The 9,808-nt window shown below is 39.2% G+C and overlaps 1 long non-coding RNA gene across 1 annotated transcript; it reads left to right on the top strand.

Annotated features, from left to right (window-relative positions):
• The first annotated feature begins 3,211 nt into the window (after positions 1–3,211).
• Positions 3,212–9,477, top strand: LOC122200141. The gene is made up of 4 exons (XR_006193732.1): positions 3,212–3,311; positions 5,603–5,651; positions 9,160–9,244; positions 9,382–9,477. It is a non-coding gene; the product is annotated as an uncharacterized LOC122200141 (long non-coding RNA).
• The last annotated feature ends 331 nt before the right edge of the window (positions 9,478–9,808 follow it).

Genomic DNA, 9,808 nt, shown 5'->3' with positions numbered 1-9,808 from the left:
TTTGCTAACCTTACTATAGGCTGTTGCCCTCTTGGTTAGAATTTAAGGAAAATACATTTTACTGTGCTTTGATTACTCCACAAATGCATAAAAGTTAAAAAGGTTCGTAAAAAAAAAAAAGGATAAAAAGAAAGGCGTTAGAAATGAGAGAGGGCTTAAAACGTCGTCGAGGCCCCTTAATTTATTATCTGCCGTTGTTCCTTTATGACTTACTGTTCTTTGAAACAGCTTCCTTGAAAGCAGTTTATTATGTACTTAATTGGCCTGACCCTCAGAGTTGTGCTTGTGTGTTTATACAGATGGCAGACTGCAATCCATAAGTCTCTCTACATCAAGAATCTCTGACTTCTTGTGAATTTACATTGAATTTCTAAAATAAGTGAGTTTTCTGCTTTCATTTTTGTTTCCCCAAATCGTCCACCTTTCTCAGGGGCAAGGAGGCTAGTTTTCCCCTATGACCATAGTTATACAATATCATTCTTTTTTTTTTTTTGTTTTTTTAGAGAGAGAGTGAGTTAGGACAGAGACTGAGCAGGGGAGAGGGGCAGAGGGACAGAGAGAAAATAGAAAATCTTCAGCAGGCTCCAGCTGAGCATGGAGCTTCATCCCACAACCCTGGGATCGTGACCTGAGCCCAAATCAAGAGTTGGACACTCAACCAACTGAGCCACCCAGGTGCCCCTTCATCTTGCTCTTAATTCCTTCAAAATCATTTGCTATGAAGCCGCCAGAATAATTTTTTTTTGAAACAATAAAAAAGCTTAAAATGCTCCCAATGATTTTCCATTGTATACGAGATAAACAGATACAGTAAAAATAAAATAAACAGATACAGATAAAGTAGAATATTCCTTTATGTTTAAATGCATAATTATTTTTAGAGTGAGAGAGAGAGGGCATGAGCAGGAAGGCACAGAGAGAGAGAGAGGGAGACAGAGAATCCCAAGCAGCCTCTGCACTGTCAACACAGAGCCTGATGCAGGGCTTGAGCTCATGAACTGTGAGATCATGACCTGAGCTGAAATCAAGAGTCTGATGCCTAACTGACTGAGCCACCCAGGCACCCCTAAGGTAGAATATTCTTAACCCAGCTTTTTAGGCTCTGTGCGGTATGATCCCTTTCTACTTTTCTGTGTTTACCTTTAGCCATTCTCCCCTTTGACTAATTGCCTTCTTTTAAATATACTGGTTTTAATTTAGTTCCCCCAAAGAGACAAAGCTCATTCCCATCTAAGAACCTTTCTAGCTGGTGCCCCCTCTGGTAGAAACACATTTTCCCCTACTTTTTTCGTCCCTAGCCTTCACTCTCAGATTAAGTGCTATTTTCACCTTAAGGGGATCTTGGAAGGAAGTTTCAAATAGAGGATTTTGGTGTGACTAATGGGAACTACATGAGAAGCAAAACAATGCACACAGAATTGTTTAGGTTGGCTTAAGAAACCAAAATGACAGTGTTGTGTATTAGATATCCAGAATTTATTCACCTTGCATAATGGAAACTTTATACCCTTTGACCAATATCTCCTTATTTCATTCTCCCCCCAACACCTCCCTCCTGCCTCTGGAAACCACTATTATCCTTTCCGCTTCTATAGGTCTGACTATTTTAGATTCCATATGTAAGTGAGATCATGCAGGATTCATCTTTCTCTGCCTGGCTTATTTCACTTAGCCTAATGTTGTCCTTGTTTATCTATGTGGTTGCCTTAGTAGGGCTTCTTTTTTAAGGCTGAATACTATTTCATTCTATATCTCTTTTTCTATCTATATATATGTCTGCCATCTTTCTATCTCATGTTTTCTTGTCCATTTACCCATCCCTGAAATTTAGTTATTTCCTTACCGTGGCTATTGTGAGTAGGGCTGCAGTGACCATGGAGTCTTATCTCTTTGAAATCCTGATTTCAATACTTTTAGATAAATTCCTAGAAGTGGGATTGCTAGATGATATGGTTATATATTTTTTAATTTGGGGGGAGAATCTTCATACTATTTCCCATAGTTCTATATCAGTTAAATACCCATCAACAGTGTTCAAGGGTTCCCTTTTCTCCACATCCTCACCAACACTTGTTATCCTATGTCCTTTTGGTAAAAGCCGTTCTAAGAGACATGAGGTGATAGCTCATTGTGGTTTTGCTTTGAATTTCTCTGGTGATTAGTTATGTTAAACTTATCTTTTCGGATACTGATTGGACATTTGCAGATCTTCTTTTGAGATATGTTTATTTAGGTCCCTTGCCTATTTTTCACTATTTTTTTGGAAATTAATCACTTGTCAGATAAATGGTTTGCAAATATTTTCTCCCATTCTTTAGGGTTGCCTTTTCATGCTGATGATTGTTTCCTTTGCTGTGCAAAAGTTTTTAGTTTGGTGGCATCCCACTTTCCTATTTTTGCTTTTGTTTCCTGTGCTTTGGTGTCATATCCAAATAAATCATTTGCCTACACCGACATCAAGAAACTTTCCCCCTATGTTTTCTACTTGTAGTTTTACAGATTCAGCTGTTATGTTTAAGTGTTTAACCCATTTTGAGTTGACTTTTTACAGACGACATATGCTTAATTTCATTCTTCTAAATAAGGATATTCAGTTTTCCTAGCACCATTTACTGAAGAGACTGTCCTGCCTCCATTGTGGGTTATTGGTATATTTGTCAAAGATCATTTGAGTGTAGATATGTGGATTATTTATGGGTTATTGATTCTGTTCTATTGGTCTCTATGTCTGTTTTTATGCCCATGCCATACTCTTTTGATTATTATAACTTTGTAATATGTTTTGAAATCAGGTGGTGTGATACTTCCAGCTTTGTTCTTGTTGCTGAAGATTTGTTTAAGTATTTGGGGTCTTTTATAGTTGCATATGAATTTAAAAAATTGTTTTCCTATTTTTCTGAAACACACCATTGGAATTTTGACAGAGATTGCATTGAAGATGAATACATTCTGGGGATATACTCTACAGCATTGTGACTCTAGTTAATAATGCTATATTGCATACTTGAAATTTGCTTAAGAGGGTAGTTATCAAGTGTTGTCACCTTAACAACGTTTTTTTTTTTTTAATTTTTTTTTAATTTTTGGGACAGAGAGAGACAGAGCATGAACGGGGGAGGGGCAGAGAGAGAGGGAGACACAGAATCGGAAACAGGCTCCAGGCTCCGAGCCATCAGCCCAGAGCCTGACGCGGGGCTCGAACTCACGGACGGCAAGATCGTGACCTGGCTGAAGTCAGACGCTTAACCCACTGCGCCACCCAGGTGCCCCAATTGTTGTCACCTTAACAAAGAAGACGACAACTATGTGAGGTGATGGATATGTTAATTGGCTTGATTGTGGTGATTATTTTGTAATGTATAGGTATGTTAAATCATTGAGTTGTACACCTTCAATAAATGCAATTTAATTGTCAATTATATCTCAGTAAAGCTGGGGGAAAAAATAAAATGAGGCAGTAAGTGATGAGCTGTCACTGCAAGGAGAATTTGAAAGCTGTGAAGAGCATAATTAATTAAAGGACTTTGCAACTTGCTCTTGACCCACATTTTAAATTGCAGAGAGTTAGTAAACCAGGACTAGAAATCTCCAAGGAATCAAGAGGACTAGACAAAACCTTGACTTATAAATAGAAAGAACAGCAGTAATGAAAAATTGGTTTAAGAGTTTAAGAGGTACCTTTGTAGTGACTGATCAGAAGTAGTCCACTATCCTACATGTCCTTACATTATCTCTGTGTTCTTCCCTTGTTTTGTAACACTTCTGTCATGGCTGGAAGGTGATGTGGGAGGAGGTAGATGATAGGAATCAGGGGCCTCTCAGAAACCAGTCATGATATGAATCTGATAACTGAAAGTGAGTACTCATTGCATAGATTCTATGCATGACTGCTTGGGATGCGTCCTGTAATGTTAATGTTAATATCATTCATTTTCCTAAACCTGACACAGTTTGTTGCATGAGTTGCAATGTTAATTTTCTGTCTGTGAAGCACAGGGGATTGAAGTGGCCCTGTGTGCTTTTTGTCTGCCTGGTACACACCCTCTTCTCATAAAGCAACCTGGTTTCTGATTGAGCATCTATCCTCCCCTGGCCATGGCCTGGGCGTGTGACATTTGCTGGTCCAATCTGACTGACACCTGGAAATTTAAATCTGGAGTAGAAATAACAGCCAGGAGCTGGTTTTCCCAGCTGCTAAACCATAAGACACTCATGACATTTTCCTATCTGTATTCTCAGAAATGCCCTAATTCTTCGACTTGTCTGAGGGAAAATAATTTCTTTGAATCACTGAGATACCAAGTACAGATGGAGCTAGAGCCTCAAGGTTGCAGAATGTTAATCTCTTACTGCTAGGACGATCCACCTAATGAATGAAGTGAGGCCTGGCTTGGGAAATGGTCGTGGGCTGATAGAAATGTGTTCATGCAGATTTATTATCATGGCCTTGTAATGTCCCTTATGGCAATAGTGCTTTTACTCTAATTAATACATGATCTATCACTGAAGCAAATGCTTCCCAGTATAATTTTCACTAAAAAATGGAATCTGGTTGCTCTTCTTCCACAGCAGAGTGAATTCAGTGAAATGAACTTCTGGGTTTTGGCTACTAAACCATTCTTTCCTTCCATTCATTCATTGTCATTCAATAAGCATTTTCAGATACTATAAACATTTCTATACTACATCGAGTACACTGAGCTGTGGGCTAATAGGGTTTCTTTCCAGAACATTTTTATGTGACCAAGGTGATCAGTTTTGCTAGAGAAAAATTTAAGAGACTTCAGGAACAAAGTGTCATTTCAGACAGACAGAGATCCATGAAGTTTGTAAAGACTTTGAAGAGATTGTGGGTCTATAAAACAACTATCCTTGTCAATGGCTGCAGGATATAGTCTAGTATTTAACCTCAGAAGATTTCAAAAAATTCTCTTATGAACTAACTAGAATTCTTCTCCTAAGATCCATTTATGCCTTCCACCCCATCTTTGCATCTATGGAATAGCCCATTCCTTATGATAACCCTTCACTTCATTAATAGAGTTCATGAAATCCTTTCTGTAGTTAAGACAGTTACTAAGTCACTTTTTAGCCTTTTTTCTTCTTCGGGCTGTCATCTAATTATGTCAACCTTTATACCATAATTAAACTAAAGAGTGCTGCAGAAGAATTGAATTTAATACTTCCTAATCAAACCAGGGGCCTGGAGAAGAGAACTGTGGTTAGTGGCCTAGTAAAGCTAAAGATGTTTCATGGTCTGTGCTGTTCTGTGCTTTAAGCCTCCATCTGGCAGAGGCTTGGAGGAAGCAAACAAAAAAGTCATTACAACCATTGTCTTTCAGTGGGCCTTGACCCATGGGTGAACTTGAAGTACCTGAAACAGGTATGAATCATGCCACCTTGATTAAAAAAAAAAAAAATCCCAAATACAGGAATACTCAGTGTGTTTACAGTAACATCCTAGAAGATCAGCTTCCGGATTTAGCAAGTTTGAATCTTAGATCTCCCAGTGGAAAGTACAGAACAACCTTAGAATTACCAGCTGTAAGTGATGTCATATGTACCTCACCATCACGTGTCTTCTGTCCTCTCCTGCGTTTAGGGGAGAGTGACGGCCCAGTGGTTCTATTGAGTCCACATATGTGCTTGCCGTGAGTATCTCTTTAGCCATAAATGTTCCTTTATTACCTTTAAAATGGATGATAGATTTTAATATATTCTCTACATATTTTAGATAAAATATATGTTCCAAATAACTTCATGTCCATATGCCCTCTTTGACGTTTTTTTTTTTTTTTTTTTTTTTTTTTTACTTTCTCTTCTGACTGCTATCTATACCTTAACATGAGGAGCAAGGAAGTTGGGAAATTACTCTGGTGGTCCCCCACTTTCCTTCCTCCTAACCTGAACATAAAGCTGATCTGCAATTTGAATCAGAAGCTATGTGATTTCTCAGTCTCAGCTCCTTCCAGGGCTGCTGTCTCTAACTGGATGTCCTCGGGCCAAAACTAGAGTGCACCAAGGGAGATGCCCAGGGTGCAACATTCAGAGAAGCACTTACTCTGAGTTCTCCAAGTGCTGGCTCTGAGTGCCTCCTGGCCTGGCCCTCCTAAGTCATTCCCAGTGAGATATGCAGTAGGCGTATAGACATGGTAGGATGTGGTTGGAGGACAGTTGCACTCTTTAGGTGCAATCCTAGAATAGTTTGACCCACATAGACATGGAATAAGAATTCTGTGGACCTGGGGTGGGGTGGGGGGGGGTGGATCTTGAGTATTAACTTTCTGTGGCTAAATCAAGATCTCTATTCTGGTCCCTCTGAAACTTTTTTTCACCTCTCTTGACTTTGTGCTGATGTTATAGGCTGAATTGCATTCCCCCAAAATTGATAAGTTGAAGTACTAATCCAAGTACATCAGAATGTAACTGTATTTGGATGTAGGGACTTTAAAGTGTTAATTAAGAGTAAATGAGGTCATCTGGTGGGCCCTAATGCAATAAATTGGGTGTGCTTATCAGAAGGGGTAGAGGGGCACCTGGGTGGCTCAGTCAGTTAAGTGTCCGACTTCAGCTCAGGTCATGATCCCGTGGTTTGTGGTTTCAAGCCCTGCGTCTGGCTCTGTGCTGACAGAGCCTGGAGCTTGCTTCAGATTCTGTGTCCCCCTCTCTGTCTGCCCCTCCCCCTTTATGTTCTGTCTCTCTCTCAAAAATAAATAAATATTAAAAATTAAAAAAAAAAAGAAGAGGTAGAGACCCAGGGAGGTATGTGGGGTAACAAGAAGCTGGCCATCTTGCAAGCCAAGGAGAATGGCCTCAGGAGACACCAAACCTTTCAACACCTGAATCTCAGACTTCCAGCTTCCAGCAGTATAAGAAAATAAATTTCTGTTGTTTAAGCTACCCAGTCTGTGGTATTTTGCTATGGTAGCCCAAGTAAGCAAATACAGCTGATCATATGGCCAGTGCAATGCCAGGAAAGTCCTAGTGTAGGAAAACTTTCCCTTTTTAGCTCTGAATATGACCTTCTGTGGCCCTCATATGGACGATTAGTTTTTACCATTTTATTCTTTACTCTAATGTTAAAGAAGCTATTCTTGGATTAAGAAATCCCTTTGTGAGTTATAATTAGGATTGGAGGCCAAGCCAAGAAAGACCTCTAGAGGCTTCTCTTTGCTCTAGGAATAGGATTGTAAATTTTAATGGATCGTCTCAATGTTCTCTGAGTTCGAGGCCATGCCCAGTCCCTGCTGTTATTACCTTCAGTGGAAAAAAAATCGACTAGATGTCATTCTTGAATGATGGACTCTGCCTTCCTTCCAAACAAAACCTGGCTAATTTCCATAATGTACATTTAATGATCAGGACCATTTATTTGTCTCCCTAGTTCTTTTTCATTTAATTTAAGGTTAAGTCACATCTATTCTCTTCACTCTTAAACACACATGAGTGTGTACACACCCACAATATGTAGAAACTCCAATAAAAATAAATTAAAATACATAAGAAAAGAGGTGCCTGGGTGGCTCAGTTGGTTAAGCATCCAACTTTAGCTCAGGTCATGATCTCACAGTTCATGAGTTTGAGCCCTCTGTCGCGCTCTGTGCCGACAGCTCGGAGCCTGAAGCCAGCTTCGGATTCTGTGTCTTCCTCTCTCTCTGCCCTTCCCCTGCTCATGCTTTGACTCTCTCTCACATGCACACAAATAAACATTAATAAAATAAAATAAAATAAAATAAAATAAAATAAAATAAAATAAAATACTTAAGAATGGACCAAAAGAACACTCCCCCAGGGGACAAATATCTGTCATGAATTTGGTGGTGTCAACAGCCAGTCCTAGGATTAATTCCACTGCCAGTGGGCTCGAGTATTCGTGTCTACAAAGGGAAGATATAGTACCATACCACCTCTAATTCTGTTATGTAAAGATTCTATAACAAGAAATAAAAGAAAAATAATTGGAAAATGAAGGTGATATGTTCAAATCTTAACAGGCTGGACACATTATCTGAACCTCCACTCTTTCCTAGCCAAGTCAAAACATTCAAAGTATACCTCCCTTGGATCTAGTAACCATATCCCAGCCATACATTTAGGCAAGTTATATTCATTCAGCATTTGAAATTTATTCCCGAGGCCAACATTTTCAAACCTGATGCCTATAGGCCACGATGGGGGCAGGGCAGAGGCAGTGGTGAGCTAAAGAGCAGAGCACGTAGACTGTCTAAAGGGTTCACCCAGGATTCTGCCCTGTATATTACCGACATGTAAGGTGAGGGGATCCACAGTTGGTAGATCTTCAGATTTTCTATCAGAAGCCAGACATACAAATTTTAATATCACATTTCATAACCTTAAAGATTTTTAAGTTTATGTGTTTATTTTGAGAAAGGGAGCAAGCATGGTAGGAGCAGAGAGAATCTTAAGCAGGCTCTGCACTGTCAGCATAGAGCCAGACACAGGGCTCGAACCCACGACCACGAGATCATGACCTGAGCTGAAACCAAGAGTCAGACATCCAGCCGACCAAGCCACCCAGGCACCGTTTCATAACCTTAGAATGTTGGCAACCATAATTTTTTCTGGAAACTTTGTAAGGTAAATAAACATGTCTGCCATAATTTTTTAATATCCCTATAGTTCTCAATGTAGGAGCTATGCAAACATTTCCTGACATGGGATTCACATTGTCTACTTCTGTGGGAAATCTGTTCCCCCAGGGTGCAGCAGATTCTCATGGCTAATTACGTGTTTTGTCTTACTGCTTTCGACTAGGCCTACAATTTCATTTGAGCAGAGGGTTGTTTCCATAAATATATGTGAAGTGTTTAAAACAGTACTGGGCACATAACAAGCACTATTTAAGTGTTAGCTACTGTTACTAGTGAAGAGTTGGTCAGATGTATTCTGTAGGAATCATGAATTACTGCCCTAATTATTCTACCATGTTGTTCTGGAGAAAGACCATACTTCAATTTCATGAAATTCAAAAGCATTTTAAAACATCTTTAAAGTTTTTGTGGTATTCAGAAATAGCTACACTTCATGCAAGGCTTTAATGTGCAAAAAACCGAAGAGAGTCTTAGCTAGTTTGCAACTTCTATTTTGCTATTTTTGCTTTTAGATTACAAAAAATTTGCAATTTCATTTTTTATCTAGGTTACTCACAGCTGGGCTGACTTGGGGGATTTTACCTTTGGATCGGAGCATACAAATACTTCCATCAATATTCTATTTCCCAAAGGTATGCTAATTCTCATGAATAATCACAATAATCATGGCAAGTTTTTAGAGATTATAACTGAATCATTCCTCTGCAATTGCTGTAAAGAAAGCCTTGTAGTAGAAGCTACTTAACTTGAAGATTCTCTCACATTCTAGCCGCTGACCTACATTTCTAGGAGTGAGGAGTCTTTTGCTTTGTTCCTTTGCTTACATCACAACCTGTGCCCAGGACGCCTCTCATCTCCCTTTGATTGTCAAAATCATTTCCATCTTTAAATCATGGTTTGCAATTCTGCCTCCTCCAGGTAATATTTCTTGCTCTTTCCATATTGTAATCCTATGCCAGCCCTGACATTTTCTTCCTTTGAGACCTCTAAGCTGTTTTTTCTTGTGTCATTGAAGGTACTCACCCAGTTTTTATTATGCATGTCTATGTGCCTTGTATAGCTCCCTATACTAGATTTTCTGCTTTGTGGGAGTAAGATTATTGACATTTGGTCATGCAATAGTACACATCTAATTAAATCAGGAATGTCCCTCTACTTTGGCTTAGAGGTATTGATACTTGGTTCTTTTCCTCATC

Source organism: Panthera leo, chromosome A1 (assembly GCF_018350215.1).
Source record: "Panthera leo isolate Ple1 chromosome A1, P.leo_Ple1_pat1.1, whole genome shotgun sequence".
NCBI lineage: Eukaryota > Metazoa > Chordata > Mammalia > Carnivora > Felidae > Panthera > Panthera leo.
This window is presented reverse-complemented; position numbering and strand designations above follow the sequence as displayed.